Below are 10,394 nucleotides of genomic sequence, written 5' to 3' on the forward strand. Positions count from 1 at the left end.
ATTTTTTTTTTTGTGTAGGACAAACATAATTCAGCTTATCATTTTTAGCACATTTAGTTTGATTAATTTTTTTTTATTTCATCCTTAATAATATTTTTTCTAATTCTCAAAATACCTAACTTTCTTATTATAGCGTTCCCCTTCCCCTTTAAAAAGTTATTTTAATTTTTTAAAAATTTCTTTAAAAAATTACGGATATTTTAGTCATTTTACCACTAGATACTATTAACATTTTTTTTTTTTGCCAAACACAACAAATGCTTATTACTAATTTTAACACTTTTATTCAAAAAATTTGTTTATTTATAAAATTGTCCAACATAAAATTATTTAATTTTTTCAGTAAAAAAGATTTCTATTTTTAAAATTTTACTTTTCCCCAAAAAAATGAAAAATATGGAGTAGTGTTCGAGATTCCAATAATTCTAGAGTTTGGTCCGAAGAAATAGTTTTTGAATCCTTTTTCTATTTTTTTTTTTTTAAAGATTTCTAGAAAAATTATTTAACAAATGTTGAATATAATAGTTTATTAGCAATAATTTTTCGCAAATTTTAAGTTTCAACATTTGAAGGAACCCTTAAGTAATGTATTAATGCTTGCTTTTGGATCCCCCCCCCCGCCCCCCCCCACCCCCCCCCCCCCCCCCGCCCCAAAAAAAAAAAAAATTTTTAGGAAGGCAAAAAGGGTGTTTGAAAAAACTAAAAATTTTTTCCCCAAATATTACAGACAATAAATTAAAACGATGGTGGTTATCAAAGCGACGCCTGGGGCTTTAAATTTAATTTGGATAAAAAATTTTTTGGGGTTAAAAAAAAAAAATTAGAAAAAAGCCAAAAATAAAAATAAGTTTGAACAAAAAAATCCCCCCTTTTTCTTTTGGGCCCTTTTTTTTAAAGTTTTTCTAAAAAAAAAAGTTTTGAAAAAAAAGATGCCCCTCTTTTTTTTAATTTTTTTAAAATTAACTTTTTTTTGCTTTGAAGATTTTTATTTTAAAAAGCGGAATATCAATATTTTATACGAACATAATATCTTTTTTTGCATACAATAATGTGGCTCGTTACATGATACCTAAACGTTTGGATCGTCGTTTTTAGGGGTTCTAAAAGTGCCCAGTAAGTTTTTCTTTATTGGACACTTGTTATCTTTAGGTTTAAGTACCATATTTTATAGGGTTTTGATTAATTTAAAACGTCGCACGAGTTATTATTAATCGACAATAAAGATTAAGATAACTAATTATCATTAAGAAAATAATGACCAAAAATATATATAATATTAACATAAAATGTACGTTTATTTACGAAATACACAATTTCGGGTCCCGTATGTGGGAGCCTTTGGGGTACGGCTGGCCTAAGGCCAGACCCCGACACCTCGCGTGTCCCATGTCCCACTCCCAATACGTACATGCTCTGTGGCAACGCAGTCATCCTTGCTTCCCTCCTTCCACTCGCTTGGGACCCCCGGTTCGCATGCTTCTTATGGGAAATGACGATGGGCGGTGGGAGTGGGACAAAAGCATCAGGAGTCTCATCAATCTCATCGGGGCAGTCCACGGGGCGCGAGAAGAATGAACACGAAATAACATATAAACAATTTAGTTTAGATTTATTCTAAACTAAACATGAAATAAACAATTAATTAATAAATTATTTTATTTTATTGTAAAAATCAAACTTTGTGTGTCGACGGCCTCTGAGATGCCTGGTGAGAGGGAGCTCTTAGTTGGCTTCTCAACGGTCTCTGAGAGTGGGCCACGGAGTTTATGTTGGCCCAGCCGGATATGGGTCCGCGAGGGCGCGAAGAATGAACTTTGAAATAACATAGAAACAATTTAGTTTAGATTTATTTTTTAAACTAAACATGAAATAACACATAAAAAAATAGCTAATAAATTATTTTATTCTAAAAATCAAACCTGTGTGTCGACGGCCTCCAGATGCCTGGTGAGAGGGCTCCTGAGCGGCTCGCGGAGCAGGAGATGCAGATGGTGTCGGAGCTGCAGATGGTGCCGTATCAAACACGAAGTCCTCAAACATGGCGTCGAAGTCAATCTAGTCCACCATAGATCCTGGCTTAGGCCGCTCTTTGTGGATCGCGGCGCGGTAGATGTGGAAATAAAGGCCGGGGCACGTAATGCGAAAAAGGGTCGGCGTATACGAGAGGTATGCAAGTTGACGGCGGGGAAAAAGAAGTCGATGGGATATACGTAGTCGTGACCGGTAAGAACTCGGCGGGATCTCACGGGCGGCAGACTCATCCGCCCTGCGCGGCCCCCCTCTGCGGCAAGACGCCGGCTGCGGCGACCACGACCGCTGCTGCCAGGGTGGGGCGGCCGAGGTGGGGCGGGAACACACTCGGCCGAGATGCTCGAAGTCATGTGCACGTCGCGTACCCGGTCTCCCGGCCAAGCTCAATCATCCGTGTTGCATACTCTGTTTGTCTCGGGAGCCTCCGAACGGCGGTGCTCTCATAGCCCGCGTCGTGCGAGCCGGTCCGTGCACACACATATGTTTACAAATATTAACAATTGAATAAATTTGTAAAGTAGTACATAAGACGATGGATTAAGTTTAAGACTAATAAAACTTACGGCGCACGATACGCTCTGCTTGCTACATCCTAGGCCGTACGGATGACGCCTAGTGGGGTTGCCAATAATAATGCGAGTGATGCGCGTGTGCCACTCCGTGTACATAGATCGGAGTGTCATGTCCAGGCTACTGTTAGGCTCGTCATCCTCACGTCCCGACTGCGGACCTGTCTGCTGCGTATGGAGCCGCCATACGTCGTCGGCCTTGCCGCGCGGCTCGTCCGGCCACAGTGGTCGTGCTCTCAATCCGTGGCAGCGGGTATATTGTACATACCAAGCGCCGTAACACGCGGTCGGGCGCGTGATACTCAACGATATCCATATGTAAGGCTGGGCATAAATATCGAAAATCGAAAAAATTGGACCGAACCGAACCAAACTTCAAGAAACCGAAATCGAAAGAACCGAACCGAACTAGTTTTGTTCGGTGTTTGGTGTTCACGGTGTTCACCTTCAAAAAATCGAAACCGAAATAGCCGAATCGAACTTTGATGAAGGCAAGGCAGAAGAACCGAAATTTATACATTACCCAAAAAAATTAAAATAGTCCGGACCCATAGTTTAAGCCCAAAAAAAAACCAATTGTAATAAGTTCTCTTTTGCTTTTGTATCCCTAATTTTCCACTTCAGTTGAGAAAATCAAATATAAGCTAACAAACAAAGGTGACTAGGATGTGTCTTTAGGATTGATGTATGTCATTTATGTGTTTTCTTAATTATTCTTCTTGTATGTATATAACACTAGTAATCTACATATTATGGTTATCGTTTTTTGTTCTTGTGTATCTGTTTGTTTGATTTTGATTTTAATTTGTTAGTTTTATGTTTTGTTGCTTTTGAGAATATAAATTAGTGTTAATGGAATCGCTTCTAATATCATATCAAAAAAAACGAATTGAAAAACCGAACAGAACTTCAAAAAAAAATCGAAATAGAAAAAGCCCCGAACCGAACTAGTTTGGTTCGGTATTCGGAATGTCCAAAAAAATCGAAGCCGAAATAGCCAACCGAAGTTTGATAAAACCGAACCGAAAAATCGAACGCCTACCCCTATCCATATGTATCAATGGACACCGCGACATTCACGTGTGCTAACCAGCCCTACAAAATGCCGGCTAAATCGAAATATGATCGTACGGCGTCCATATAAAAAGCACAGTAAAAAGAATTGAACTAATTAACATTAAAAGACTAAAATAGTAGCTATGTGGTCTAGCGTGTGCATCCAAAATATGAACATACCGTCTGCGTCGTCATGCGGTCTAGCTGATCCCTAAACGGGAGAAGGCTATGGTGCGTCTCCGCACGTCGGGGTACGCCTCGCGACCATCTCTGCGCGTATGGCATCGGCACAGCAAAATAATCAGCGGGAGGGTGAGCTGGTGTGGGCTAAAAAGGTCTCAACCTAGTCCACACCCATATCTGATATAGTCATTAAAAAAATGTTTTATCAGTCGTCGTTTTAAATAAATATATTTTGTGTTTAATTACACACACTTAAATAAATTACCTGAAGGAGCGAGCAAAATGCGAGAACCTCCCGCCGTGCCCGTGGAACATCGGTAGAATCCTCGATACATGTAGCCCGGCACGGCGGCGCCCAGCTATAACATCCTAACTCGGCGAGATCGTTAATATACCGAAAGATACCTCGAAGCTCGTATGCGAACCCGAAGTGTTCGGGAACGAATGACCCCGAATATGATGAGTAGGTATAGACGCGCGCGTCGGTCGACATCGGCTGAGGCGTGTCCTCTCCGATCGGATGCGTATGCATAAGGGCGCGGTGAGCATAAGGGGCGACAACAAAAGCCGACTGCGCGAAAATCATCGGCCGGGACGCAAAATCGGTGAAGCCTAGTCGACCTAAATCCCGTAAGGCGGCGGCACACGGGGGCTCACCGATATACAATGATAGGCGTCCATCGACACAGCCCTTAAATGACCTGCGTCACGGAGGGTAATGGTAGCCTCGCGGTGCGGAGATGAAATGTGTGCGTCTCCGGTCGCCAAATCAAAGGCTGTCAATAGCGACCTGTCGTGTTGTGCACGACCAAGCTTCGATGCAGCCGTGAATATCGCCAGAACGTGGTATATCCCGAACGCGAGGATATGGGGGGCGGCGACTAAGATCTCCCGTGTTGAGTCCCCAGCAGGGTACGGACTGAGCCTCGAGCGCAGGTCGGATGTCCGTGTATCTTTGCGACATGCTCGGTGAAGATATAGTACCTCTCGGTCAAGGGCCCGGATCAAGAGGGTGGTGATCCGTCTGTTTACGCGTTTTAAATCAATCATTAACAAGTAATATTAGTTATGTAATCTTTTATCGAAAATTATATTAAGGGTTTTCAATCCTAAACTACGGGTTTTCAATCCTAAACTACGGGTTATCAATCCTAAACTAAGGGTTTTCAATCCTAAAATATAAAGATTAATAATTAATAAGTCAAATAATTAACAATTAATAGCAAACAATTAGCATAAACAATTAATAAATAACCAATTAACTAACTAATCAAACAATTAACAAATTATTATCATATATTTAATAAATAAACAACTAACTAACTAATCAAACAATTAACAAATTATTATCATATATTTAATAAATAAACAATTAACTAACTAATCAAACAATTAACAAAGTATTAACAAATAAACAATTGGCTTAACAAAAACTAAATAAATAATTAGCTAGTCTAACAATTGAAATAGCTAATCTAACAATTAACAAATACTTAAGTCGCTAATCTAACAATTAACAAATACTAAATAAATAATTAACTAATTAACAACAAATAAACAAATAAAAAAAAAAATTTTAAAAAAAAAAAAACAAACGGCCCAAAAAAAGCATAAAAAAATGCGCAAAAAGTTTTTTTTTTTTTTTTTGAAATCATAACAATTACACAATGATCATGCTTAGGGTAATAATATATTTAACAATTTAATAAAAAATTCGTAAGTGAAATCACGCAGATTGAAAGCTTTTTTTTGAGTTTTAAAATGAGCTGCAACCGGCTACATTCCGAAATGTCCATTATTAGAAGCGTGAGCACTGCTGACAGATATCACAAAGAATATTGTTTCGGGTTGAAAAAACATGAAAATGACGTTTTTGGGGGTTGGGGACCACTGAAATCGCCCTTTAATGGCGGGTCTTTTTTTTTTTTTTTTTTTTTTTTTTTTTGAAAGCTGGGGGACCATGGTGGGGAAGGAGGAGCCGACTTTTATTGCCCTCTTTCATGCACGAATTTCGTGCGTGAAATTTAGTTTTGTATTATTATTTTTTTTGTGCTATTTTGGTTCAACTTTTTTTTTTTTTTTTAAATCACAAAAGTCGCGGACTCGTGTAATTTGTCATGTGTACAAAGAGACCAAAGTATAGACAATAGAGATATCGTTTTTTCCGTCTGAGAATGTACTTTAGCAGTGTTTAGACATATTTTGTAGTACAAAAATTTGTTTTAAAAGCATGATCTTAAAAATAAACTGTTTCTTTTGAAGAAATTGCACGGTTTGTCCTTCAAATGGGTGGTCTTCAATTTTTTCTCTTCGAATGGATTGGTCTTTAATTTATGCCTTTAGCAAACAAATTTATACCGAGCGACGTAAGTTCTTTTAGGGCGCACAACGTAACTTGTGTGACATTATAATTCGAAAATATTAAAAATATTTGTGAAAAAATTATTTCTCACGAAAGACAAAAGTCGAGGAGAGGTGATAAGGCTGGACATGACGTAGGTCCGGCCTGCGAGAAATGACCTTAAGTAGGAGGTTATGGAGGACACGGATAAGGGTAAAAGGTTACTAGGTAGTTGATTGTTGTCCTACTGACCCGTTCATGCTAGTACTCATAGTATTATTCTTATAGTTTCTTATCTTTCGATTTCCGCTACTATTTGTTCCTACTTGTACTTCGACTATCGTATTAATTTGTGGTAGTTACAGCTTTTTTTTCTAGATTGCTTTATTATGCTTTTATTGTATTTTGTCATGACTTTTTATATTGCTTTGACTTGCTTGTCCTTGTGCCGAGGATTTTCTGGAAACAATCTCCCTATCTTTCAAGGTAGGATAAGGCATGTGTCCACTCTACCCTCCTCAGACTCACTTTGTGAGATTTTATTGGGTTTGTTGTTGTTGTTATTAATGTTGGGTATGTTGTTGTTGTTATTATTGTTGTTGCACAAAACTTAAATACCAACGCAAAATAGGGACATAAGTGCCAATCAGCGGCGGAGCCAGAATTTCTATTAACAACAACAACACGCCCAGTATAATCCCGCACGTGGGTGGGGCAGGGAGAGTAGGTGTACCGCCAGACTTACCTCAACCTTTTGAGTAGTAGAGAGGCGCTCCGATAGACCGGCTCGAAAGAGAGATGAAAAAGAATCATGAATAATAAACAATAATAATAAGAATAGCGAAGATAATATGATAAATAACATAGTAAAACGCTCGAAGTAGTACTAGCGACAAGAACAAGCAATTTAAAGAAGTATAAAAGGCATGGTGAACTACTATAGAAATTAGAACAATTTGATAATCGAAGTACAAGCAACAACAAATAGTATCAGGAATCGAAAGACAAGGAACTACAAGGATATTGCTACAACTATTAGTATGAAATGACAAACAAGACAACACTCAACTACTTATTAGCCTTCTATCTTAATTCGTGCCCTTCATAATCTCCTATCTAAAGTCATGTCCTCGGTAAGCTGGACAAGCGTCATATCGTGTCGAATCACCTCTCCTCATTACTTCTTCGGCCTACCTCTACCTCGCCTGAAACCGTCCATAGCCAACCCTCACACCTCGCACCGGAGCGTCGGTACATCTCGCCGTACGTACGTCCGAACCATCTCGACCTCGATTCTCGCATCTTATCCTTCATCGAAGCCACTCCCACCTTGTCCGGATATCTTCATTCCTTATCTGTCGCTCTAGTATGCCCACACACATTTATCGCGACATCTTCATTTCCCGCAACTTTCATCTTCGGACGTGAGAGTTCTTGGTCGACACCTTTCCCCGTACATCATAGTAGGTCTAACCACCACTTTGTATAACTTACCTTTAAGTTTCGGTGGTACCTTCTTATCGCACAAGACTCCGGATGCGAGTCTCCATTTCATCCACCCTGCTCCAATACGATGTGTGACATCATCGTCGATATCTCCATTATCTTGGATAATAGACCCAAGATACTTAAAACTCTTTTTCTGTTGAATGACCTGGGTTCCAAGCCTCACTTCTACTCTAGCTGCCTGTGTCACGTTATTGAACTTGCACTCTAATTATTATGTCTTGGTCCTACTCAACCTGAATCCTTTAGACTCCAAAGTCTGTCTCCAAACCTCAAACTCAGTATTAACTCCGCTCTGGTTCTCGTCAATCAAAACAATGTCATCTGCGAATAACATACACCATGGCACCTCACCTTTAATTTGCCGCGTCAGTCCATCCATCACCAAGGCAAATAGAAATGGCTAAGAGTTGATACCTAGTGTAACCCCCTTGTTTTTAAGGGAGTTTAAAAAAAAAAGTAAACACACAAAGAAGCGAAGAGGGTTTGACATCTACTATATATATATATATATATATATATATTAATTTTAACTTCGTATATATAGTGTAATTTTTTATCGAATGGGATTCGGATGAACCCCTACGCCTAACCTAGGTCCAGTCCGGAACCTAAATGACCCAATAAAAACCCAATTGAATCAAAATACTCCAATAAAAAAAAAGAGATACCAAAGTACCTTTAACGCATCTTTTTTCTGCGTTATATAAAAGTGAGTTAACGTCTCACGTTAAAATTCGTTACCGATTTTTCTTAAAAAAAATAAATAAAAAAAAATAACAAAAAAACAAATTGCATAACGCATAATTTTACTGCGCTATGCAACCAGTTCAATTTCCTGGGTTAGGCCTTGCTAAGTTAGGCCGTGTCAATATACTTGCTAATCCAACCATATTCATTGCAAATCAAAACTATGCAAAAGTTTTCATTTTATAATGATTCTCCGTTCACTTTTACTTGTCCATTATACTAAAAATATATTTTCACTTTTAGCATATTAAGAGAAGACAATTCTTGTTTTATCCATAGTATTAATTGCTCATTTCAAATCATTTTCAAGTCCATTAAATATATGCATCAATTAATATGAATATCGTGGTAAATTATATACTTCATTTATTATTTCTTAAGGGATGTGTAAAATTGCTCATTTCAAATCATTTTCAAGTCCAGGTAATAATGCTGTTTGCCCCAAGTCCGGCGACGCATTAAAATTACTTGTAATGGTGCTAGAGAACCTCCAACGCCTAATTAAGTAGGCACCCGACCAGCAAATGCATAATATGTATATAGAATAATGTATATATTATTATATCTATACATATAGTATCCCGAATGTTACCTCCACCCTTGATCGGAATTGTAGTAATTTTTTGTCTTAGTGTTGTCAAATTAAGTTTTCGTTACTTTGAACAATGTGAAAACCATAAGCTAGTTCTACTTTAATATTTTCTTTATCATTTCTGATTTCTCCCACTTTATGTAGTCATGGAAAAAATATTTGCAAGGGAAATAGCAAGATAGAATAGAATAAAATGAAACCTCTACACTCTTTGAAGTTCGAGGGTGTTTGGGTTGATTTTTTTTTAAGTAACTTATAAGCTAAAAGTTAAAAGTTAAAAGCTAAAAGCACAAGTTGGGGATATCAATTTTTAGCTTTTAGTTTATTTTTGTACATTTTTTACCTAATAGTAAGTGCTTAAAATCACTTTTTACATTTCCCAACCACCACAAAAGTGTTAGGGTTTGCCATGAATTTTCTATCTTATTTGAATTATACCATAATTGTGTTTTATTTCAAAAAGGTTTTCTTGATGGAAAAAGGTTTCCTTAATGGAAAAGATCTCTTCCATATTTGAATAATCTTTTCTTGGAGGAGAGGTTTTGGACTTTTATAAATAGACGATCTTTTCTTCTCAAACACAACATAGTAACATCCACAATGCAGTCTCTAAAGGAGTCTTGTTTAGGGGGAGATTTTTTCTCTCAATAGTTTTTATGCTTTCTTTTATATTAGTTTTTTATATGTAGGTCAATTGACCAAATAATATTAAAGTATTATGCGTCTTTAGTATATTTTTCTTTCTCATTTGATTTATTGTCTTTCAAGGTTTGCAATTGTAAGCTTGCGCATGACGCTCTGATTATTTCGATCCCAACAAGTGGTATCCGAGCCAATGGTTTAGCCAAGTTCGACGAGGTGGAAGACAAGTTCAAGGTGGATCAGTTCCAAGTTGCAACCAACTCAACGATAATGAAGATTTTGTCCGGAGTACTACACGAGGAGATGAATTTCAACGATATTTTTAACATCCTTGCTGATACATCTTTAAAAATAAAGCAAAATATATTTAAACCAATTTTAACCCTAATATTTTAACCTTATTTTTAAACCATGGCAAGCAACAATGATGATGATTATATGAAGATGGAGAATCAAGATTATTTTGCCAGAAAATTCAAGCCAAGGGGCGATTTGTTAGGGTTTGCCCTGAATTTTTTACCTCATTTGGATTCTACCATAACTGTGTTTTATTTCAAAAAGGTTTTCTTGATGGAAAAGGTTTCCTTAATGGAAAAGATCTCTTCCATATTTGAATAATTCTTTCTTGGAGGAGAAGTTTTGGACTTTTATAATAGAAGATCTTTTCTTCTCAAACACAGCATAGTAGCATCTAGTCTCTAAAGGAGTCTTGTTTAGGGGAGAT

The 10,394-nt window shown here is 37.5% G+C and overlaps 1 pseudogene; it reads left to right on the forward strand.

Moving 5' to 3' along the window:
* The window catches only part of LOC132038351 (F-box protein At3g07870-like), a 58,640-nt pseudogene that overhangs the window by 39,938 nt on the left and 8,308 nt on the right, over positions 1 to 10,394 (forward strand).

The sequence above is a fragment of the Lycium ferocissimum genome, chromosome 11, assembly GCF_029784015.1.
Source record: "Lycium ferocissimum isolate CSIRO_LF1 chromosome 11, AGI_CSIRO_Lferr_CH_V1, whole genome shotgun sequence".
Lineage (NCBI taxonomy): Eukaryota > Viridiplantae > Streptophyta > Magnoliopsida > Solanales > Solanaceae > Lycium > Lycium ferocissimum.